The following is a 24,885-nucleotide window of genomic DNA, read 5'->3' on the forward strand; positions in this document are numbered from 1 at the left end:
GGTTAAGGCCACACGACACGTGCCTTGGCTTTAGCTTAATGATGTGTTTCTCTGGTGGATGGTGACATATAGGTATTGCAGGCATTTTAAGGTGAATCCCTTTCCTTTTAACTGTGATCTTTCAGGGTCACGGTGGAGACTTGAGAAATGAAGGCAAGTCTTGGACATTGTGGGTGTGTGGAGGGGGCAAAATGTGCGTAGCACATAAGCTCCCGCACTGCTTGCCCTGGATGCCAGGAATCGTTCTCTAGGGCAGATGTCTTTCGTGATATGAACATAGCTTTTGTGGCCTTGACTCAAGAAAATAGAAGAAAGAAGGTGGCTTTGCATATTTTCTGTTATGATCCCGGTGTGTAGAACTTCTGAAGAGATTAATACCTCACTGGAAAATTTGTAGGGCTCTGCACGTGGGAGGGGATTAAAATCTTGGATCCAGTGCTATTTGACAGGGACCTAGCTCTCTCTTCCCCTTGGAAATCATTGCTAGGGAAGGAATCCGCAATGTCTCCCTCTGCATCTCTGTCAGCAGCTGGGCAGCACGAGGCCACACAGTTGGCTGAGAGCCCTGGATGGCAACATGTGAAAGGGTAAACAGAAGGTTGGATCGACAACCACATGCCTCTTGTATGGCATATCCCTAATATAAACTACTGCTGTTCTTACGGCTTTTGACTTTCCACATTAATTTCCTATTCTTTCTCCATACCAGTGGTCTTCTAAAAATTGATTTGTGCTTGATACTACTTCAAGAATGCTGGATCTCCTTGATCTCCTACTTCTTTCTTCTTTTAACAAGAACAATGTCAGGAAGGTCAAGTCTGGGTTTGTGGAAAGACCCTTGGTGCAACAGGGGTCGTGCATTGGCTGCACGATGCTGTGGTGAGGCTGGGTGAATCAGGACATGGCAGTTAATACTCGAAGGCGTTGGTTCATCATTCTGAAGGGCAAAAGCTGGTAACAAGATCTGAATCGCTTTTCTGGCCCCTGCTAAGTTTTAAACAGTTCAAAAGTCTCTTCTCTCAGTTTGAAGTGAATAGTTTATGGGGTGGCTTCTCTAGCTTTTAGTCTGAAATTGTGATTGTCTGAATTAAATGTTAAATGATCCCAAACCAGAAATACATTCTCTATTTTATAAAAGACCCACAGCTGATATTTGTTTCCCTTAACCATTCATTGAAGAGCGTAAACAAGGCACACTCCCCTCCCTTCTCTCTGCTTCCAGGCTGTCTTTAAGGCAGATACCCTTTACCCAAATGTCTGACTCGTTAAAAAGCCCTGCAGGGAGCCTCTGCCTACCAGATGTGCTTGATCCTGCTCTCAGGGGGGTGAAAGGAGGGTTAGCACCTTCACCTGTTCACAGCTTTGCAGGAGCTGGGTGATGGCAAACATTCATTAGCTGTAAAACGGATGACATCCCCAGCCCCCTCTCTGATGACTTGGTCTTCCGCAGAAGACTGAGTAGTTACTGATGTGCATTATCTCACTAGACATTTATATGCTTGAGGTCATTTCTGAGGTCTCTAAGTGTGCCTGTGTTATCCCCAGGGCAGGGATGGATACATCAGTATGGATTTCCTCTTCCAGCACTACTCTCCTCCTGTTGTGGTGGGCTTTGTGTGTTTTTCAGCTTTGTACAGTGTGGAGGGAAGGTAAAATACTGTTGTTTTACGAGTGGTTGCCCTGTCTCCAGTTACTTGAGCGAGGTGCATTGCTGGTTCTGGTCATCAGAGATGCCTGCATACTGTCCCAATTCCTCCCCAAGGAAACGGTTTCCAAATGCTGTCTCTCGATTGATCTTCTAAGAATCTCACTGCTTCTGGATGTGGTTTCTAACCTTGGGGCACTGGCATTGCTAAATTGTAAGGGATTGAGTCCTGCTGTGTTGAGTTTTAGCAATGCTCTCAGGAGAACGTGAGTGTGGTTGTCACAAGTGACCTGCTGTAAAATGTCAGCATGGTTTGAAAAAAACACTGTTTGGTTCATGCTCTGTTCCCCGCATCTTAGTTACTCCTGCTTGCTGCATAGGCTCAAGACCACTCGGATGTGATCAGGCATCTTCATGTCTTCGCTACTCTTTGTTTGCTGGTTGTACAAAGGCCAGCACTGATGAGGAAGGTCTGGATATGTCATGGGTTTAATGGCAAGGATCTTTGCCCCTGTGTTGGTACCTCATTGCTGTCATGGGAGAGGGAGCTGGATTCCCCCTGCTTGGCTCATCAAATGGGTTGTCCAATGCGGCCCTGCCAGCAGGTCTGAGGTTGAGGAGCTTCATCTGCCATTTGTGCTAGGAGTATCAGCTGCTCATGGGTGAGAAAGGCTCAGACTGGCTTTTTTTGACCCTTTTAATTAGCAGAGCCTGAGGCTGAGAGACAGTCTCTTCCAGAGCAAAGAGGATGTGATGTTCCAGGAGCTCACATGGCTGGTGGCCTGTGGATAGAGTGCAGTAAGGGAGGGACCTGATGTGAATCAGAAAGTAGTGTTAGATGAATAGATGGAGTACTTATTGAGGACTTATGATTCATTTTCTGCTCTCCCTTTCCCCCCCACCAAGATACTCCATGTGCCTTTCCTTCCAGTGTCTGTGATACAAATTGGCTCACTGGTCTGAATTATTATTATTACTGTTATCTTTGGGGTGCTGGGGAAGAGCCAGAAAATTAGCAGGCTGCTCTGTGGCTTCATCACTCCTCAGAACTGAACTTCCATGTGCTAGGAAGGGTTAGGTGAAAGGTGGTTGTGATCCCCTGTGTGCAGAGCAGAGGAGAGCTCAGGAGAAAGCTGGACACGGTGAAATATTCCCTCTCCCCTGCAGTATCTTTCCCTGTAAGCAGACCACCACCTTGCTGGGGCAGATGTGTTAAGAATGACTAACTCTCCTTTGCCTGTTTCAGATGCAGATCTTATGATTTTGCAGGCTACAAAATTTTCATGTCAGGAAGAAAAGAAGTCAGTATTGCTGAAACATTTGGAAGCTGTGGTAGGACAGTTCTCTGCAGGTTGGTTCACCTCTTTGCCCCTGGTGCCAAACGGCCAGAGGAGCCGGGATAGTAGGAGGGAGAGATCAAACCTTGTGAGTCCAGAGCTGCCAGCGCCCACTAGTGCCCAGAGGGCTTCTGTCTTCCTTATCACTGCAACCAACTCCAGATGGAAAATGTTGCTTATTAAAGTGAAATTCTTCCCTAACAGCTGAGGTTTTAGTTTCCACGTCCTGTTGAGTTTTTTAGCTTTTGTACACCATTGTTTTATGAAGTCAACATAACATAAATGTTTTAAATTTTCTCTGCCTTGAAAGATTCACTTTCCTCCCTTTCTCAGCATTTTCTTAGCCTTCTGGTGGTCCACCTGAATGCAATTCTCTCTCATGCACGTCTTTTCCACAATAACTTATTTTAGGAAGTGCCTAAGAGCAGCTCAGTTCTTTGAGCTTGTTCAAGGCAGGTTTGCAAAGTAGCTTAGACACTTTAGGTATCCAGCTGCTTTCCAGCATGCGCTGTCTGGCAGTTGTTTCCTCTATAATTCGAGGCTTTTTCACAGGACAGTAGGATAGCCCAATGGATTAAGGAGCACGTGCAAGCCTTTCTTCCAGTAGAGCTGTGCATTGGTAACATTCAGCCAAGGGAGAGTATTATCTCAATTCAACAGTTTGCAAAGTAAACAGCTGTCTCTAGCCTTTGAGATAAATAAAAAACAAGTCAGAGGGACAAGGTAGTTGTCTGGATTTGTTGTGACCAGGATGGAATGCAATCGCGCAGGAGTCTTTAAATCCCAGCAGGCTGCATGTATTTGCTCTCCTGTGACTGAGCCTGCAGTATGCTGGGAGGGCAGCCAAAAGGAAACTTAGGCTTCCTACAAGCTTTTCACCATGATCTAGGGGCAACAGCTCCAAAATCCTCCAAGTTCCATTTTAAAAGTGACTAAGATGCCTTTACTGACTTTAACTGGAACTAGGTTACCAGGGAGATGTTGACCTAAGAGACAGCACAAATACTTTCAGCTGCTGCAAGCTGCAGGTGGCCCCTGGCTTCCAGAGAGTGGGTCATGGGTGGGTACCAGGACTCACCTGTGCAACACAGATTGCAGAGTTGTAGTCAAAATTATGCCAGGCTTACTGCTTTGAGCTAAAAGGGAGAGGGGCGGAGAGACCAAGGCATGTGTATTTCCCTCAGTGGGTGACTGGAGAGATACGCACAGGCATTCTAAGAAAGCAAATGGTGGAATAAGAAATGGATGCAAGGCTTCTTGCAACCCAGAGCAGCTGTCTGTTCATCCCACACACCTACTCAGGCCTCAGAGATGGGCAGCTCGGAGGTATTGCCCTCTTCCATCTCTGGAAGGTAAGGTATATGCCGGTACCCTCACTGGGAAGATGAGGCAAACAGAGGTTAGGTGGTTGGCTCAAGGCCACATATGAAGCGTGTGGCAGTATTTTCTATTATTTTCTTTGGCTTCCAAAGCAGTCTTGCAACTTATCTGATAAAAGTACACAGCCTGAAAAAATACTACCCTTGTATTCTGTCATTGTCTTTCTCAAAACCCATTTCCCATTTTATACGGGTTAAACAGGAAGAGGGATTCAATGTGACCCTACCTGAGGCAGGAGGTGACGTACAAGCTCTCTAATTCAGTCATTTGGGAGGAAACAGCTGGACCTTCTAACGTGATCTTCCTTTTTCATGCCGTGCCCTCTTAATCCGTGCCTGCTCACGCAAAGGGAATTGCTGCCCCATAACTATGGAGAAGAGCAAGACCATTAGAGGAGGCTGACAGCCCTGTGTGTTGTTGGGCACTGTGAAGCTGAACGCTTTCTTGTAGCTAGAGCTGACACCTTCTCTCCTGGAGTGTGCTGTGTGAATATTACATGAAGAAGGCAGAGAGCCGCATAGTAGCGTACTGTGGAAATTAGTGCTGTCTGCTGCTTAATCAGGTGGTGTCAAACACAAATACAGTCAAGTCAGTGGAAAAAAATCCCTCCCAGCTTCCCTGGACACTGACTCACACCTTTTAACAGAGACTTTACTGAAAGTCTTACTGAGAAGTTTGTAATTATGATGTTTTTTAATATAGTGCATCTCCCTTTGTCTTTACTGTAGAAGCAAAAATCAAAGTGGAAAATCTTGTAACCTAGTTGGAACCTTCCTGCTTTAGCCTGTTCATTTATTCTTTGCGACACCTTCTAGGTGAATATATAATAATAATCTAGATGGCACTTCAAACTCGCACTCACTAAATGTCACTAATGTGGTTTACTCATAAACGTTTGTAAATAATCTAGAGAGGTTTGAGACAATGTCCAGTGTGTCACATAGTGATATTGTGCAGAGCTGTAGAAGAGCTTGTACATCCTCTTTACTGGTGGTGTGGCCTTGGATCATTTGTTTTACCTTTCTGGTTCTCTGTAAGCTCTGCTGCAAACCCAATAGGATTTACTCGCCTTTTTTGAAGTGTAAAGATGCCTATGTTACCTAAGGGCTCACTGCTAGCATAGGCTTAGGAGCAGTGGTTGCAGAATGGCAAGGTCATGTTCTTATCTGGAAATGAGAGTTAGACCTTTGCTTCCCTAAGCAGTTCATCAGACTGTTCATCAGACATGGTAACGAATGTCTGATATAAATGGGATGATATAAAACTCACATTCCCTGCTGAGGAAATGTGCATTTAGAGTGCAAGCCATGCTTACCAGTTGTAAGCCTGTACCTGTAGGGCATTCCTTCCCATCTTGGTGCCCTAGGGTCCATGGAATTATTTGAGGTGAAACAGGGAGTATGGTCTTTCTTGTAGCAATGCCCTTGGCCGCAGGCTACTGGCTGCTACTCTAATCTCTCTCCAGTGTCTCTCTATTCTCTGTCAGGAAAGCTCACCAGCAGAACTGAAAGGTTCTTTCCAGGCGTTCTTATGTCCTCGGGGTTTTGAAGCAACAGAAAGCAGATGAATTGCTGTTTTCTTAACTCTGTGAAGATGAGATTTCTAGTTGTTGCCTCAGCATGCCTGGAGATTTTCCTACTCTGGCTCAGGCTGTTCTGTTATTATTTATAAATTAACTCATACACGTATTTTTTTGTGGGTAGAAGGTTATTCCTGATTTTCCTCACTCCAGCAGGTGCAAGCCAACAGTAGACCCTTGGGATCTCAAGCAAAATACCCTGAAAATTAGTTTTAAAAGTTTTCTTTAATTTCTTTGCCCTGCAAGTGCTTTGCTGAGTTCTCTCTGAGTTCAGTTTATTTCCTTTACCTGAAAATTTGGCACTCTGACACCTGCCTCATCTCGAGCAGCCCAAGCTGAGGGCTGATTATTGGTGGGATAGATGCTCCATGAGCTCCTGGTCTTCAGCAGAAGCAGGGCAGCTGGCACAGCCTCTGCTTCGTGAGTAAGTGGGAGGCCTCCAGTTTCCCAGGGCTGTCACTTCAGCAACTTTCACCAGCATTAAAATCACTTAGAATTTAAAAACAAACAAACAAGGATACGTGAAGTAGTTTCCTGGAAGAAAGCCATGGAGAGCAGTTTAAGTGCATCTCCCTCCTCCCATCTCCCAAACATGACACAGGAAGAAAGACTGGAGTTCAGCTTTTTCCTAAGTGGGATTAAAATGAGCTCTGGAGCTGGCTTCTGAGACGGAAAGAGGAAAGCCAGGAGTAGAAGGGAAGCTCTGCGTGTGTGGGGTTATACATATGCCTATATCAGGTGAAACTGTCAGTATCCCTTAACCAGCATTGAGAGCAATAGTTTTTTAATTAATGAAAGGGCTGCTTATATTCTATTAATAACAAGAGATTAGAGCTATTGACCTAAGCAGAGAATAATAAAAAATTACTGATTCTAGAGGATCGTCCATGCTGGTTTTCTGTGTACCAAGTGATAGTAACCCTGTATTCTCTACATTTTCCAAGCCCTGGGCATCCTTAACAAGTTCTTTCTTTTCCCTGTATCCAAACGTGTTTTCCTGTAATTCTTCAGCAAACAGTATTTTATAAAGACAACACAGGATGTTTTACCTTGAAGGGAATCTAGCGCAGTAGTCTGAAATATGCTTCCTTGAGGCATACAGAAGAGTATTCTGGCTGTTATTGCTCAGGAAGAGATTTCCTGTTTAGGGTTTTTGCTGCTGTCTTTGTGACTGTAACAGCCTGTGTCAAAACTCTGGAGTGCTTTGGGGCAGCAGCTTTCCACCTGCTTCTGAGCTGGGCAGCCGTAGCTTGCATTTCATCCTTTAATACAGACATCCCTGGTTTATAAAGATAACTATAAACAGTTGCTTAAACTAAAAATATTTTTTAGTCCCTTGGGTTATTATCCATGACAAACTCACTTAAAAAGGCCCCATCAGGGCTTTAACTCATCTGGTCAATAGAGCAAGATAGTTTCCTAACAGGCACTGGCACTTATGGGATTCCAGGTATCCTTGTGTTGGGATCTCATTTGTGAGGAGTTTAAATTTCTTGGCTGTTGTCTTCCTGTGTGTAAGAGGTGTTGGCTGGGTTATCATAAAGACCTTGACACAGTCCAAGTTGAGGGTGCAACTGGCTGCGTATTTTCGATCACAGGGGACTCGAAAACATCCTAAGGAGTCAAATGAAGTAACTATGCCCACTCTTTGTATCTGTAGAAAGGAAGAGACTGTAGATAGTACTAACACAAGATTGGCACTCCAGACCTGATTGATGTTTTATCTGCAAGCACCAAATCCTGCCTGGTCCCTTATTGATCTTCTGCTTTTAGTTAATGTGAGCTGTAGCAAATCTGCATCAAACCCCTGTTGCTGAAAGACCAAGATATTGTCTTTACTGCACGTTGGAACAGAAGGGGTTAAACAGAAGGTGAGGGTGGCAAATATCTTGTTTTAGGCAGTAACAGTAAATGCTGAAATGACATGGGAATACTCTTTAGCTGACGTCCTTGCGAGCTTCTCAATGACATCAAACTCCTGGATCTTTTCCAGCTGAGTTTGGCCTTGCCCCAGTGACAATAGATGTTAATCTGTTGGCTTGTCAAAAAACTGTGTTAGTGGTTTTTTTTTTACAGACCCATTTCCAACCCTGAGATTTCCCTGCTAGTAAACACAGCATTATGTCATTGTTTTACCAGAAGCCAAGCACCAAAGCCAACTTTACAGTGCTGTCGTCGGCAAACGTTCATCTACTTTGGGACTTTATCTGAGTTCCCAGGCTCTTTCTTCCCACTGTTGCCTGTGTTCTGCTATCTGTGTCCATCAAAAGCCTACAGATGCTTTATGGGAAACATGTATGGTCTAGCAGTTTCATCTAACACTTTCTGATCTATTTGCCTTAGATGGGACTCAGGTACCTATTTAGCAAAGATATCTCTCTCTGTAAACCTTCATCTTCTGGTGATTTCAGCCAAGACAATCTCTTGGTTTCATGAGTTCCCGCATGCAAAATAAGGTGAAGGGATTTGCAGCCCAGCCTTGCTCCTGATTGATAAAATAATAGCCAAGTCATAGCCAGGGTCAATACCCCACCCATGGTAGCTCCTGTTTGTTCCAGAACACAATAGCTGAGTTCTCGTTAAAAAGACTGCTTGTCAAATTGCTAACATTATAAATTGACTTCCTCAACTTTCAGAAACAAGCCGCACCACAGATGAAATAAAGCCACTTATAACATTCTTTTAACTGTTGTTCCTTGTTTTGCTTCTAGACTCATTTTCACCTGTCTCTGTGAAGCGTACGAAAGTAAAGATTTATAAAGTTACCTCGAGTGGTTGGGAGCTAATCTGCTTAGAACAAACAAGCCTCCCATCCCTAGCTCTAGCTGGTCTTTCTGGGGCTGGAATCAGTCCAATTCTTCCCATACGAAGACCTGTCCCAAATCAGCTGAAGTGGAGGAAAAGAGAGAGAGAGATGGTTGTTTTAATGCAGATCCTACATACTTCTGATACAGGCACAGGTAGATGAAGAAGAGGAGTGGATTCAGCCTCTTGGCAATAGTACAGGAATTACAACGTTCTTGTGTACGAGGTGGTATAAATTGTTTTTTTCTCCACTATAATTAAGCTGTGCAACACCTTGCTGAAAGGTGATATATGAAGGCTGAAAGTACCAATGGTTCAACGAAAGAATTGACAAATTTCTGGGGACAAGGCTGATGGCTATTCAACACAGCAGTCAAGATATGTGAGTGGGTCATGAAGTCTGTAATCTACTGATTGCTAAGACTAAGCACACTGTATTCTCTCAAGTGGTTACCATCTAGTGTCATTAAAAACAGGGAACTGAGCTTAGATGAAAACTTCACTTTGCCTCAGCCTGTGCCTTCTGATACTTCACCAGATGCCCCTTTGCTGTACGACACCAGGTCAGGCCTCAAAAGCTTGCTGCATATTGCTAATATTAATGAGAACTGTTGCGTTTTAACCAAAGGAAGTTAGGAAGAGCAGTGCCTGCAGTGAGGCAGAGAGCCTCCGATCATCACTTCCAACTCTCTGCTCTGCTTTATACCTTTTTTTCGTGTCACGCATCTGGGCCTCGGCAGATCACTTGCTGCTTCACTGGCTTGGGTCAAGTGGCCATTTATTTTTGTAGAAGTATTGTGCCCGATATTACTGTTTATATATATTAATGCTTTGAACTTATCTAATGCCTTTCATCCAAGGATCCATCCACATTCTGTGCTTCGTCTCCTCTTTGCAAAGTAGACAGATCAGATGGGGAAAGCAGTGTGTGTGCAGCAATGTATCTCCTGGCAGAAGTGCCTTCTCAGAGCCCTCTTAAGACTAGTGGATAATTTGGGCAGATGAAAGTAGTTTTCTTTTATGGCTGAAAACGTTGTGTTGGTCATGGGACTGCAGAACTTAGACCTGGGACAGGCCTAGGTCATTAATGGTGAGCAAGCATGTTTCTTCCTCACTTAGGAACCTTCAAGGTGGTTGGGTTGACTTGACTGGAAGCCTCAGACTCCTTCTGATGGTTAACAACTTCAACATAGACAATTTTATTCACAACCACTCTATTTGTTCTCATGCCAGTATTGTCCTTTTGCATAAAAAGGTCTCATCACTCTCAGTCTGGTTTGACCTCCCGTCCCACTTCTCTCTGCTATTTTGTAGAGTGTGGTCATGTCCTTTCTTAGCCCTCATTTTGCTGAGCTGCTCTAGTGTCCTCTTGTAGCAGAGGCCGTGTTAGGTGGTAACAAATAGGTTTCCCTGCCTCATGCTTCTTGCAGTTATTGCAGACTGAATACAAGTGGGCTGTTTAGCCAAGACGCTGAAAACAATTCAGTCTGGACAACTTTGAATGTGTAGTGGGTTAATTTGCACTGTCAAGAACAGCCTTGCCCATGTTGGCAGAGTTCAATGCAGCCACCTGGGAATAAGATTGACTTCAGTGGGTGATTTGGAGGAGAAGCGCTCCCAGGTCGGTCCTGTCCCTGAGCTGTGTGCTGTGTCAACATGAAGGAGAATGCTTATTGGAGAGTAACTTGTGGTTCTTTCACAGTTTCATTTGGTCCCCTTCAGGGAGTTTCGGAGCTAGTCCCAAAGCCTTGCAAGCAACACTCCACTTGCGAAAGCAGAGAGGTGAAAATGTGGCTGATTATGTTCCCATGTTAGCTTTAATGAGGATAATCTTAAGCAGATGGTGTCTTTGCAGTGTTCTGAAAGCACAGAAAAACTAGATTTCAGCAGGTCTTGGGAATAGAGTGGGAGAGATGCAGGGCATCATTTTAGCAGGCAGCAACTTGTCTGCTGTGGAGCTTGGCAGGAGTGCTGCAGAGCATGGCTGAAACCTTCTTGTTTGGGCAACCTCTGCTCCTGGAGGGAGCGCTCAATGACTGTGTCCCACTTGGGTGAGAAGAGAGGTGGCCTGTGGTTTCTCTCTGAGCTTCCAACAGTAAGTAATTCCAGATTGACGTTGTGGAAGCGTGCTGTTTTTGTGAAGGGAGGACAGGGGGGAGCCAAACATAACAAGCACTCTTTGAGCTCAGGGAGGAGAGCCAGGGTCACACTCGAAGCTTGTGGTATTGGCAGGCACAGAATTGACATGCCATGTCACTTGTGTATCAGTGGAGATAGCAGGGGCGATTATCAGCAAGCTTTGTAGGTTGATTTGCGATGCTGATGATCCGAAACTGGTGCTGCAGTGTTTCAGAGAAACACTCTCTCTCTTCAGCTTCCATATCTGCTCTTTTTTAATGTTCTTGGCATTTGCCTTTGGGGTAAAAGAGAGGCCATAGCAACCCCTGGGATTTTAATCCCCATGAGTCCAAGTTATGTGGTTATAGATCTGCTGCCATTAAAATCAGCATCGCCTGAAGTTGTCCCCTTTAGAAAGCTGGATGCTGACTTAGCTTCAAAGTACTGAGTTCCTTGTCCAAAGCTGTCCTTGACCCGGGCTGTTTGGCCAGCTGTCCTCCTGGCTGGTCTCTCTCCATCCTCCTTTGCTGAAAAACATTCCCAGGACCTGATGTGGGAATTTTTCAGTGTCTTCACTGACATGCTCAGTGCCTCAGTCTTTACACATCTTGTAGAACTGATTTCTTATGAGTGACCTAAGAAGCCTTTGGGATGGCTCCGGCTCACTTCATCAAAGTGATCTGAGACTGATTTGCTCTTCAGATGTTGAATTCTGTCTTGCAGGCTGATTTCTTTGAGATACCCAAGAGGGCAACATGGTGCCTTATGTTTTAAGGCATGGGTTTTCACACTGACACTTGTGGCCTATTTCAGAAGCACTGGTAAAGTAACAACTGGCAGTAGATTTGCCTTTCTTAGGTTTAAATTCACTCTTCATTGGATCTGAAATGAGTGGAGACCACTTGTTAAAATTATATTGTGTATTTCTGCCGTGCCTTTTGTTTTCACTTCTTCACAAGTGTCAGTGAAACTACAGAAGGACCTTTGGGGTATATGCTTACCATGAAAGAGTTTGGAACAGATAGCAGTGTGTGGGATCATGAGGGAAACCCCACAAAGTCATTAGAGTAATTTGCTAGAAGTAAAACCAGAAGATTGCAAGCCATGTTTCTGGATGGAGAGAGATGTTTTTCCTGGAATAGTCGTTGTTGTTCAGTGGCGACTCCTTTGTAAAACTTCTGTGTAGAGGATTCATATGGAGAGAGGCTAAAAAATGCATGATGGGGAGGAACCAGGGCTGGCTGCTAGCAAGAGTGCAGTGATGCTTTGTGCTTCCAGCTAATTGCTTCTCCGAGCCATGTGAAAACCTCATACACACCTGGTGAAACCTCTGTGCAGCCTTGCAAGGAAAATAATACAGATATACCTTAGGTTTTTCTTTTACTGGAAAGATGGAAGACCTGGCACGACGTGTTTGTTGTCGCTGAGCAGATCAGTGGTGACATTAGGAACGGTTGGCCCTAGGAGAGTGGATTTGGAGTTTACTTGGGATTTTGGGAGGCCTGTCTGATACTGTTGTCACAGCAGGTTGTGAGTATCAGTGTGCTGGAAACTGGACTGTTCTGGGAATTTTGAGCTGCCCACCCCAACATGGCTTCTGCCAGTCTTGGCCAATATCAGGTGTGACCCTGGCTTTCCATCCCTGCTCTAAGCACTCAAATGTTTTCTGCGGTAAGGACAAGGATTATCCTCAGTACTCTCATAGGTTATTGCTGAACACATTAAGGAGCACATCATTTTAGCTGTTAACCTGAGGGACTGGAGTCAGCATTCCCAAATGACCAAACAAGAAGAGACATCTCCTGGTCAGTTGGAACCTTACACTGTAAAATGAGCCAGATGCGATTACACGCGTGTAGGTCACACAGCTGATGCCCAGTTCCCTCTCCAGCCACCCAGAGATGTTGTGCTTATGAAGGCAGGGAAACAAAGCGATGAGGTGGGATAGCATTAATGCTAATTTGCCTGAAACCAGCTGTCACTTATTTTAGAAAAAGAGAGGCTAACATTCAGCAGTGTAACTCTGGCTCAAAAAATACTTACTAGGCTTGCTGTTACTGTAATACTTAAAGATTATACAAAGGGGGTTAAAATTCAGAACATCTCTTGCAAAACTGTTCCCTCTGCAGTCTTTTCTCCCGGGTGATTTTTCAGTAGTTGGTCAGTTGAAGTTGAATAATTGGAGTATGTAGCTGAGGAAGAAACCGAATGGACTATTGCCAATTAACTGTGCTGCAGCTGGATTCCTGCTCGTGTCCATGTGAGTCTGCTGGGCAGAGGAATTGAGGTTCCTCATGCTTGAGCTGTGAACTGTAATGGGCAATTTTCACTCCTCACGCTCAGCACAGATCTTGCAAAGAGATACTGTTTTCAAAACTACAGGGGCAGGATTTGGTCTCCCTTTGATCTCAGTTTAAATCACACAGGCAATTTACTGTGGCTTAATAAGTAACAGTGCATGAGTAGGGGGTGCAAACTCTGCCTGTAAACTGCCTGCTCGAATACATGGTAGAGCGAACTTGCTTTCTTTGCAGCTAAAGTGAGTCAAATTCTCTTGTAGTGCAAATCAAGGTTTATGCAAAGTTATCATGAATTTACTAATGCATGTAATATAGTAAATCATAGCACTTGTGTAATGTAGCTGATCAGTCTGTTGCATGATTCCGTGAGCTATCTGAAATAGCTTTGGTACTGGGAGCCTTTGGATGCATCTCTCCAGCATGGTTTGTTAATTGTTCAACATGAAATGATTCATCTCGTGAATTGAGGGTGAATCAAATGTCTCTTTTGCAATTCTTGCTGTTTCACTGTATTTTCTTGAGAAGATCTTTTAATTTCTGCCCTGATTTAATTGATGATTGGAAAGAAGCATGTTAATGATGATTCTGGCAATGAAATGCTATGGCTTTGCCAGCAGTTTGTTATCACAACGTAAGATGCCTCTCTCTCAAATTACAGGTCCTAATTTAATGTATTTTGTTTGTGTTTGTATTCACTCAGCAGACATGAGTTTCTGATCTGACCATGGTTTTTCATGGGTTATTCAATCAGCAGTCTATGGGTTTATTATCTTGTGTTTGCTGCTGCACTTTTAAACTGTAAGAGCTTTCCTTCATGGTGGATGAACAGGATATAAATACTGTTATCGTTACTGTTGCTGGTAATGGGCCAAATTTCCAATACACTAAGCGTCTCTCAGTTTTATTTAGAGATACAGTAATATTCTAAAGGATGCCCTAAAACTCCTCTAGTGAAATATATTGTTGGCTCACGAGAAATTTTAACTTTCTAAAATGAATTTTTAAATAGGAATTCAGCTGCATACTTAGCATTCCCCAGGTAGCATAAACTGATAATAAAAGCTGATTAAAATATCTGATAAAAGCAACACAGGCTGTCCCACATTGGGCGGAAGCTGTACATATAGAACCTGAGAAACTGAAGTAGCTGGACCAACTGTTTCATGAATTTTACAGATCGTCCCAGCTCGGTTTCTCCCGGGCTCTCGGCTGGCCCTGCAGCTGTGGTGGCTCCTTTGGTGCATCCCAACTCCTCAGCAGCTCAGCTGTCAGGGAACAGCAACAAGGCAGAGGAAACCCCCTCGGTGGACCTGTGAGTGCATGGGGCTGTCCCAGCAGCAAAATTCAGTCCATATATATATTTTTGGAGGCTGGCTGCAGTGCTAAAATAGAGGATAAAGCTGTGGCCGAGAGGTGTGTGTATCACTTCTGCTCCCTGCAAGGAAGACTGCAGAAGGTAATGGCCTTTCCTTCCCACTGTTCCTCTAAGGACAGGATGAGTGTTGCTCACACCCAGGTTCTACCTTCCTTTGCATCCCGCTGGCTCTGCTGGCAGGTGTTAATGCTGGTTGCAACCTTTCTCCACTCTCTGAAGCTTACTGGAGAATGGATAAGAGCGCGGGAAGCTGATGTCACCAGAGCAGGAACATGGGCTGCCTTTTTGGGGGCCCCCAGTCTGCATATGTGTCTGCAGCTTCTACAAGTGGGGTACAAGACTTTTTTGAAGATGAAGGCAAGCAAGTTTTGGAAGCTGCTCTGCAGTGAGGTAAATAGCAGGGCAAGGAAGAAGGTATCAAATAGATGTGGGTGGAAATCAGTCCAAAATTCTGGTGGAGGGCTAGAGATGGATACAGTCTTAGCTGTCTCTAGGCATGTCCAGACCTTGCTGTTTGCTAACAGAGCTCAGGTGAGCTGGTGAATGGATGTATGGAGGGTCCATCCAAAGCCAGATGGAGGATCTTGGTCTGAGCTCCAAAGCCAGGTTACTGCCCTTCTGTAAGTCAGAAATGCACCCAGCAAGGGCCCCTTGCATTGTAGCACCAAAGCAATGGGTGTATAGGGCCTCCTTTGCAGTTTTGTGGCTGTTGAGGGCTATTTTCTTTGTCCCAGTCCTCCCTGACTTGTTTCGGACACATCTCTGGCCTGGGGAGGATTGCTCCAGGGACCTGACTCCAGCTGCAGTGCTGCTGATGCACTTTAACCTCTTAATCATGTTGTTCTAGATCAGTCTCCATTAAACTTCCATCTCTTGAGAGCAGAAGTGCCTGGGAAAGTGTATGTCCCTGTCCTTTCACACATGTTGCTGGTATGAGTGACTTCAGGTGGTTTTTGCATATCCAGGAGCATGGGGTATGTTCCTTTTCTAGTACCCCATGCGGCTCCTGCCAGAGCACCAGATGGGTCTGGGTCCAGCACCAGTCAAGACACTTCTGCGCAGAGGGACAGTGCTGCTGAGCCAGGGGCATCTGCCACTGAAAGTAGCCCCAGTCCTCTTCCCTGCCTCCGCTTTGTCTTGGCACTTCTCTCAGGCTGTGGTTAGCCAAATCAGGGAGCGAATAAAAATCCCAAATTATTTCCTTTTTTGGAAGAGAAGCTTTCGTGTCAGTTAATGCAAGCCTGTGGCTGTGCTCAGGGATGCTATCCTGTGCTGCGGTTAAGCGTCATCACTTCTAGCTACTCCTGGCCAGAGGTCACATCCTCCCGTATATCTGATCCCTGGCGCCCTCCCTTCTCCCAGAGCAGCAGGGATTTAACTAGACCCCATTTCCTAGTAAGAGTTTTCTCATCTGGAATTTTAAAGGATGGCACACCTGGTCCTTCTGGCCAGATGCGAGGTGGCAGTAACCGCTGGAGGGAAGGGGCAGTGACTGGTGATGGTGAGCGGTGGCCAGCTGCCTCCTACAGCTGCTCGGCTGCAGCTCGAAGTGTTTCTGACCTCAGACAGTCAGTGGTTGTGCCTCCAACTCGCTGTCTCCGTGACACACACAATGTTCAAAGCGCCTTTGCATATAGGAAGTAGTTTAATCATAGTTTTGTTCCCTTTTTCAGCAAATCTGACCAGAGTCTGCATAGTTAAGTGTAAATGTCACACACGCAAATGTAATAACATCTGGCTTAACTAAAAAGAGTGAGGAAATGGGTGTTATGGTTAAAATAAAATCTGCATCCTGAAGTCACTCCTCCGCAGCAAGGTTTTGTTTAGTTAGGTTGAGAGTAACCTGTAATGTCAAGACTCCACACTTGTGTGTGGAGATTTAGAGCAAAGGCTGGGTGTTTGCCATAGCCCTGACCTTTCTGCCCAGGTCATAAAAGTTTTGGAGACATTTTTCCTGTCTTTGGACATCCTTTTAGGAAGTTCTTCTCTGTGATTCGCTACCACTTACTATGAATGTGCAGCCCCATGGGGATGCCCTGATGGGCTTCAGATTATGATTTACACCATAAGGATAAATTGAGTTGCAGACCATCTCAAATGGGGTCCATTTATCAAGAAGAGAGCTCCTAACTGGAAGCAGCTGAAGAGACCTACTGTCCCAGCCTGCCTGGCCAGCTGCCCCTCAAGGAATTTGGTGCCACGTACGTACAGCTGGGTCATCCTCCAGCTTTTCCTGTTACACTGCAAAGGAGCATACAAATAGATTTTCTATAGATCACTGCAACTTTCACAAAACCCCGTCCTGTTATTGGCAGCTTTTCAAACTGTGTGCTTAATCCAGATTTTTGACCATCTCTGTGGGAAATGGAGAGAGTTTTTGAGTGTGTATGTTGTACAACAGTAGATGTGCTGTCACACTGTTCAAAGGTTTAACGTCATTTTCATAAGGCCTCGAAATTTCAACTTTTAAAATTATTATACAACAGGAAACAAGTGAACTTCCTTTTCATGCCTTTAGGACAAGAAAATTTGGGATGCTTGTACCTTTCTTATTAGAAGCCATTTGATGCCACTTTAAAAGATGCCAGGCACGTAGACTGATTGCATATTTATCATTTAGAGAGAAGCCTTGCACTACCCTGAAGGCCTCTTTTAAATGCAGCGTTAGCTTGGAAACACAATGTATGAAGCCCTATCAATGCAGCCTATCAGGATAACTAAATATTATGCATGAAGCAAAATATTTCCCTTTCATTATGAAAATAAGTGTTCTCTGTAGTGTTAAGCTTCAAAAGTGTTGTTCAAAAGATGTGATGAAGAACATCAAAGAGAGGAGAATTAAGATAGCAGGAACTGAACCAGCTGCCTTTCCTTTGGTAATTAAGAGACAATCTCATGCATTGCCCTGTTGAAATTGCAAACTTTGTTTTCCCTTGAGAGCTGTGTTCTGAAGTGGCAGTCATTTTACCACTTTTAAGATAAGCTGTTTAATTTTGCAGTCATGACAAGACCTTTGGCAAGAGGCATGTCTCAAATTTGAGGGTCCCTGCATTGGCACACCTCTGGAGTGACTTGAAGCAGCTCTTTGGACTCTCTCGTATCTGACTTCATGAATGCCGAATATTAAAAATCACTAGAAATTCTGAGACATTCCGAATGCTTTCATCTTTGTTCCCAGCAAAAAAAGTAGGTCTTGGCTATGACAGTGCTTTGTGTAGGTGTGTCAGAGCTGACTGCAGCCCTTGGTGCAGCTGGGACAGCATGGAACTCACATATTTAATTAATTTGTCACCTGGATATTGTGGTTTGCAATGCAGTGTCTTCTCAGCTCTTTTGAGGCCTGTTGGACCTGTCTCTGAGCTGTGTTGGGACTGCCTGTCCTCACGCCACGCCATTAGGGTGTTGTGGTCCTCCTCTCTAGATGATTCATAGGCTGGTCCACAGAACCAAAATTCTGTGCCCCAAACCTATAGTTGGACAGGCAACCCAAAACCCAGCTCTCCCTTCTGCGTTTACTCTGCTGTGGGCTCATGAAGCTGGCTCAAAACCAGTCTCTTTGGTTTGATAATGTTTGCCTTTAAGACAGAAGCAGTGTCATCTCCTCCAGGCAGCAAGAACAACCTGAGGATGAGTTTGCATGGAAAGGCTCATCTCCTTTGAAATTTCAGCCCCCTGAAGAAAGGGATATTTGAACTGGGGCTTAAATACGAGAGAGCCATTGATTGTTGGCAAGTCACTCATGGTCTGATTTTGTTTAAAAAAAAAAATATTTTCTTTTTAATCTTATTTTTTTTGTTGTTGTGAAATTACCTTCATGGAGGCCGTGGTGGCCACTGATGTTTATTAGCTTGCATCAAGCGACTGCCTTTTCCATATCTCCTCCCTGCTTCAGTTTTGGGGGATATGGTGGTGGTTTTATATCCTTGTCAGATGCTTTCAGCCTAAAAAACAGAAGGTGCCTTAACAGGGCCATACAAGTGAAGTGTACAGTTGCAAACAGCACTTGCAGGTTTAGATTTGATCCCTGCCTAGCTGTCCTTCACTGGGGATGTAATAGCGGTTACAATGGGTTTCTGGAGCCACACGTTGCAGCAGCTTTGGGATCTACTGGATCTAAAGCATATCCTAGGGTAAGGCTGTCTCCTTTTTGCAGAGTGGTCAGACCTGTGCTCTTTGACACTGATTTCAGCTGAAATTTCAGGTAAGGGAGAAGGTAAAAAACACCCTGTAAAAAGTAATGTTTTAAATTACTCCATCAGTCAAGCTGTAGCTGGAAGTAGAGAAACTATTCCATATGTTGTTTGTAGCAGGTTATTAATTTATTCCTGGAAGAGTTCCTCGTGTTTTCCTCCCCAAAATCACCCTCTGCTTTTGTGTAAAGGCACAGTCTAACCCCATCATCTCTCTTAGAGACACATGCGGCATAATATTGTATGATGTGCATGGAGTCTAGTCCCAGCCAAGCTCTGTGGGTCAGACAATAACAGGAAGGAGAGAAGACAATACCATGTTGTTTAAAAGCTGTTTAAAAGTCTGATTAAGGGGGCAGATGGATCAGAAGAAAAATTTGAGTGGGAGCTGAGGCTGCTTGGAGGAAGCAGAAATATTGCTCCTTTAATCAGTATTACAGCTTGCCCGGAGCAGAGTCTGGAAGTTATGTTTGTTGCCATCTCACTGTGTTTTGGGGGCTGAGCCACAGCCTCAAATCCACTGAGCTCTGATGGTAGAGAGAGGTGGGGTGGATTGTGCATGCTTAGCACTTTGCAGGATGAGAGCTTATTGGCAGCTTCTGTGAAGGAAGGTCAGAGCTTAGGGACATGGGTTATGGGAGATGGACAGCTTGGACAAGGGGGAACAGACTTTTTCTTTTCACAGTCGTTCCCTCTCTCAGTGCTTTTTTCCAACTGTAATTTTGTTGTTACATTCAAACTGGTCACAGTGACACATACTTATCAAAAACCTCCATTGTGCATAAAGTCGTCCTTGATTCCTGTCGTGAGAGAGCTCTTGTGCACGGTTAAAACCACTGTTGCCAAAAAATATGCATTTTAAAATTTTGTTTTAGTGAAATAACACAAACTGCAGAGTTGTCATTGAGTTGTCAATCAACACTAATGCCTTAAAGTATGTTTTTCATCCTGAGAGACAGAGAGAAAACTTTTATTTCAGTCTATGTCCTCCAGAATAAAACACTGTGTCTTGCGCAGAAACTAAAAGACCTGTTGAAAGATACTGAATACAACAAATAAGTCATTTTATTTGGTTAATAACAATTTTTTGGAAGGAAATCACTCCCAGATTTGATCAAGCTTCCCATAGAAAAGAAGAAATTGTCTCTATGCGTAACATAAAAGGGAGTTTAACCAACAGCCAAAATAACTAAGTCAAGGGAGCATCCAGTGTTTAAAACAAACAACCTAAGCTTTAAGCTTCTCTCTGATCTCTTCCATTAAAATTCACCCTTGGAGACTATTCGATAGGGAGACCTTCTGTCTCCTTGGATAAAAGAGAAACGAAGCTGTAAGTAAGGCCTGCATTGGCTGCCCTGGCCCTGCAGCCATACAGAAGGGGACTGCAATGGCAGGAGGTGGCATTGGTGGCCTGGTGTCCCGCCAGGCAGCTGAGGATATACCACCACCCCGTGCCGCCATCTATGCCACCACCCACCAGCGCCCCTGTCCCTCTCCCAGCCCACGTGCCTGCCCTTGCTCCCTCCTGCCTTGTCAGGGCGAAGGCGACAGAGGCGCAGAATGCCAATACCCACGAGGTGAGAGGGTGTCTCTGATCGCTTTTAATTCCAGGCATTTCAGGTTGGTGTTCCTGCAGGACCCTTTGTGCTCTGGGCTGCAGCAGTGGCAGCAAGTAGCACCCCAGCTCTATAGCAATCTTTAACCTGGTAGTGACCATGCTGGATTTTGGGGAACCACTCACAACCTTATCAGGGCTCCTAGTAGCTCCCTTGGGGTGTCTCTGCTGTTGGCAGTCACCAAGGCGGTGTCCGTGGGCAATGCTGGGGTCGGGATTTCCCTCTCTGTGGTGGGTGCCCTTTCTTGACAAGCAGTTTCTGAAACGGTATGAAAGGACCCCTTGGTAATCTCTGATGATGCTGCTGCTTCCACTAAATCCCTTGGCACAAGTCGACTGGTTCCTTATACTGAATAAATTAAAAATATTTGTGTTTAGCCCTCTTGATGAGAATCTAAAGTCTGCCCAGAAGGGAACCCCTCTCTCCTCCTGGCACTTGCCCAGCCTGAAAAGTGTCATACCCTGGATAGTGCCTAATGCAGGGATACTTGGAAATACCCCACTGCTGTGAGGGGCAGGGTCAGCATCTGCAGAGGGGACCGAAACAGTGATGAGGGAAGGCCTGGGCACTGTGCCCCCCTGGGTGATGTGGAACGTGACTCAAGACAGCTGCAGACTCTGCTGGTACTTGCTGGCTGAGAGAGTTTGGAGATTTTGCATAAAGCCTCCCCGCCTGAATGGGCTGAAGGAGGAATCTGCCGCATGGGTTTCAGGCATGACTGCTGTCTGTATGAAAAATAAACGTGTTCCAAGTGCCTGTGATCAGAAGATCCTGTTCAGACCTGGTATCATGCTATTCACTTCAGCCTGGTTACTAATCCCGGCACGGAGTTTGACCCTTAAGCTTTTTGTTTTTATCATGTGCTCTGATATGGTCGTAAAAATACTGCCTAGCTGGCAGAGCTCCAGGGCTTGGCTTTATATTCTAGCAACTGCGAAGCGAATGTGCTTAAAGTGGTTTTATGCTTCGGGATATTGTCATTCCCCCCCCGCCATAAGATTATTTTAAAGCTCGTGCTCCCTGTTCTGTGGACATCTCTGTTGCTCTCCACATGTTGTATACTGCAGATTCATCCCAAAGGATTGCCTTTGCCTTGGACCTCAAATCTGAGCACACGGACTTGAGTAGAAATACTGCCTCAGATGCCATGGGAGAGGAGATAGAGTAGGAGGTGGGTTGGGACCCAGGGGGCCCTCCTTCCCCCGTGTTGCTGAAGCCTATGCTGCTCTCCAGTCGGACGTGACTAGCGTTTGAACCTTCTGAGGCATTTGATACTGGGATATCCCATCCCCGCTGGGCTGGGAAAACATGAGTGTCTTTATGCCTGCACATGGGGGGAGATGAGAAGCGTTTTAAGAGAAAATCCCTGTGCATTACTGAGCTGCTGTCCCCTCATGCCAGGCGAGTCAATGGGCTTTTTATATCCCATAGGATTTGAACGTGCCATAAAGAGGCTCTGGTGAGTTTATTCTGCTGCTGGGAGGGGCAGCATTGGTTGAGCCGGGTGTGCTGCTATGCTGCTGCGTTTCAGTCATGTGCCCTCTTCATATTGGGCTGTATTAGTTTTATTTTAGTGTTGTCTGAAAGATTGTTAATTTAAATATAAATGCGCCCTTGATATTTGCTTCACAAAGCTGTTCGCTCTTCATTTCTGTGAATAACTGTCCTCCAACTCATGAATTTTAATCCGTACTCTAACATGCCCCTATAATGGGTTTTATCTGGGCTTAACCAGACCTGCCCTTACAGTGCTGCTTCCATATGGGCTGGAGAGCAGTTCAGTCTCCCACATACTACTCAGATTGTGCCTTCAGTTGCTGCTGGAGAAATGCAGGGGAATGTACTTTGCTTTGTGTAGGGAAGTCATGGCTTCTGCTCTGTGTCATTCCTGCCGAAGGGCAACTTATTGCAGAGGGACAATGCACCTCGTAAGAGGGTACTTGCCTGTGCTGAAGTGGGTAGACAAGACTTACTACTCCGCGAAGGCAATCCTGTAAGACAACATCTTTTCTAGGTCAAGGTAGGACACAGAAGTTGACTCAGATGTTATGAACCTCAGGACTACATCATGCCTGGCATTTTCCTGGTATTCTCCCTCCCAGCCTCAGCCTTCTCCTAGGAGGAGCTGAGCTGGAGGCCTCAGTCCTGGCCCTCAGTAGGGCAGTGTGTAAAACCCTGTTGGATTCCTCCTGTGCTGTCTAATTTGTTCCAAGTGCTGCTAATAATTAGGCAAATAAAATGATTAATTAGAAAAGAAATACAGTTTACTGGGAGCATGTTCCAGGAGGGTTTTATAGCTCTGAAATAGTATCTTGCTAATCAAATAAGTATTGTAGAGTAAAGAGGAACACAGTAGCCAGCTTGGCAGTCAGTAGGAGAGCACTGCCCGCAGCCCAAGGCTCAAAAGAAATACGGTATGGAAATGCACTGTTTTATAGCCAAGTTGCTCCTTTTCCAGAGAAAAAAAAAATCTTGCCTCCAAAACTTTTTTCTGTCTTATGCCTGGCACTGTAAGTTGTACCTGTCCCAGCTTCGTGTGCTAGTGCTGGTGTTCCTGAGGGATGTTTGCTTAGGAATTCCCTCTGCATTTGACCTCTTTGTTCCATGAGTGTTTAAGACCAAAGCACAAGCTTTTTCTGAAGTGTTTTTCTTCCCTTTCCTCTCCCACCTCACTCACCTCCAGGTGCCATCTGCTCGTCTTTAAGCCAGTGTCGCGGTTGTAGTCATTCTTGGAGTGGAGCTTCCGTACGCGATTGAAGCAGTGACTCCATTTCAGTGGTGTAGCTTCAATGCAGTTTTCTGATGGAAACACAATGGTTCTTTTTAAGGCCATGTTCTCATGATTAGGAAACAACTCTGTGATGTTTTAGTTATAGTTCAAATCGGGCCTCTCACGGTCTCCATTCTTACATCCATCCCTCAGCATCAAAGGCCTTGGCCCTGTGCTCACTTGAAGGTAGGAGTTAAAGTCTGGATGCTGTTTGGGTTGGTCTGAGTCCTACCTGGTTTTGTGGGGAGGATTGTGCAAAAGCATGGGCACAGAGGAAGGTCTGCTTGAGCTGGGTTTAGAATCTGATCTACAGACTGTTTCCACAGCTAGAAGCATCTGGACTGAGACAGTTGTTCCTGGAGAGCTTTTGTATGTGAGGTGAAAGTGATGTCCTTACCTTTTTAAAGGAGGTTGTGGGTATATTGCACTGTCAGCTGCTGACTCTGGAGCGGCAGCAAGGAGAATGGCGTTTCCTTCCCTCGCCAGCTACAGGCTGATTGTAGCAACTATGTTTCTCCATAGGAGAGAGGATAAGAGAAGGGAATGGGAATCCAGCTGGCTGGAAAAATGTTAGGAGCCATGCATGAACTAACTGCATCCCTTCCACTCCCTAGTTAGGCAATAGAGATCCTTGGAAAATGTTGCTGCTGGTTTCCCTGGGCTGAAGGAAAACCCAAGCATTGCATGCCAGATATCCTTCCAAGGGGAAAAAGAATAAAGTGACAAGACTGGAATATTATTTGGATTGTATTTTAATGTCACACCTCGATGGAGTCTGATGTTATTAACTGAGAGATTGACTCTCAATATTGTGGCCAGATGCAGCAGTTGGCTGAGCTCCCTAGATTCAGAACTCGCTTTTAAATCATGCTTCGATAATTTCCCTGCCAAGAGATTTGCAGCTCAGTGCTGGTTTGTAGTCAGTTTTTGAGGTAAGGCGTATTCCCTTGTCAGTGAGAATGCAGTTGGCTCTCCAGTTGGCCTGGCAGATGTTTCCAAGTGGACCTCTTGAGGTCCATGTGGACCTCTTGAGTGGCCAGGTCTGCAGATGGGAATTGGTGCCCCTCTCCCATAGACGCGATTTTGCTGAACTCCTGAAAAAAACTTCAGCTCGTTTCACGTGTCCTGCTCTTTAAATCCATGGGATAGACATAGGGCTAGTCAGCTAGAAGTGTGACATTTTTCTGTTTTCTGCGTTTTTTGCATGCATGATTTCTCACTGTGATAGTGATGTTCTAACTTGGAGAGTTGGTGACATGCTTGCTGGCTGTGGCTCTTTGTGTTTGTAAGTTAAGAGGCAGTGCAGTTTGCAGACCAAAGCCGTGTGGCAGTCTCTCCAAGGAGTCCCGGTTGCTGGGTGACTGCAGTCATGACGTGGCTTACTTGCCACTATGAAGGGGCTGTTTCTGAGCCCTCCTCAGGCTGCACAACTGGCAATGTGGTGTCCACAGCTAGGGTGGTTTAACAAGGGTTGGAAATGTGTGTCGACTACTGCAGCTGTAGCAAGAAGTGAGCCAATCTGGAGAGGATTCAGTCATCTCCAGCTAAAAAGTTGTCAGGATGTAACTGATGTGTGAAATGAGGGTATTGGAGCAATCCATGTATGCTGGAGTTGGAGATGTGTGACTAGAGGGTTCCTGCTCTTCTGTGCAAGGCTGGAAGAGCATCGTCATACTTGGTCAGGGTTGTAGACCGACCATGAGCCTGGTTTGTGGAAAGTCCAAAATTATAGTGGAAGGATGATGGACACCAAGAGTTACAGTTTTCAAG

At 45.1% G+C, this 24,885-nt stretch overlaps 1 protein-coding gene across 4 annotated transcripts in view; it reads left to right on the forward strand.

The window, feature by feature from the left end:
• Nucleotides 1-24,885, forward strand: part of SH3PXD2A (SH3 and PX domains 2A) — a 253,653-nt gene that overhangs the window by 2,279 nt on the left and 226,489 nt on the right. Inside the window, exon 1 of one of the 4 annotated variants that reach the window (XM_054071941.1) lies at nucleotides 21,653-21,804. The exons of the other annotated variants lie outside the window; for them this stretch is intronic. The gene's annotated coding sequence lies outside the window, so the exon portion shown is untranslated. Of the gene's footprint in view, nucleotides 1-21,652; nucleotides 21,805-24,885 lie in introns of those variants that run through there. 4 annotated transcript variants of the gene reach the window in all.

This window comes from Cuculus canorus, chromosome 7, assembly GCF_017976375.1.
Source record: "Cuculus canorus isolate bCucCan1 chromosome 7, bCucCan1.pri, whole genome shotgun sequence".
Classification (NCBI taxonomy): Eukaryota; Metazoa; Chordata; class Aves; order Cuculiformes; family Cuculidae; genus Cuculus; species Cuculus canorus.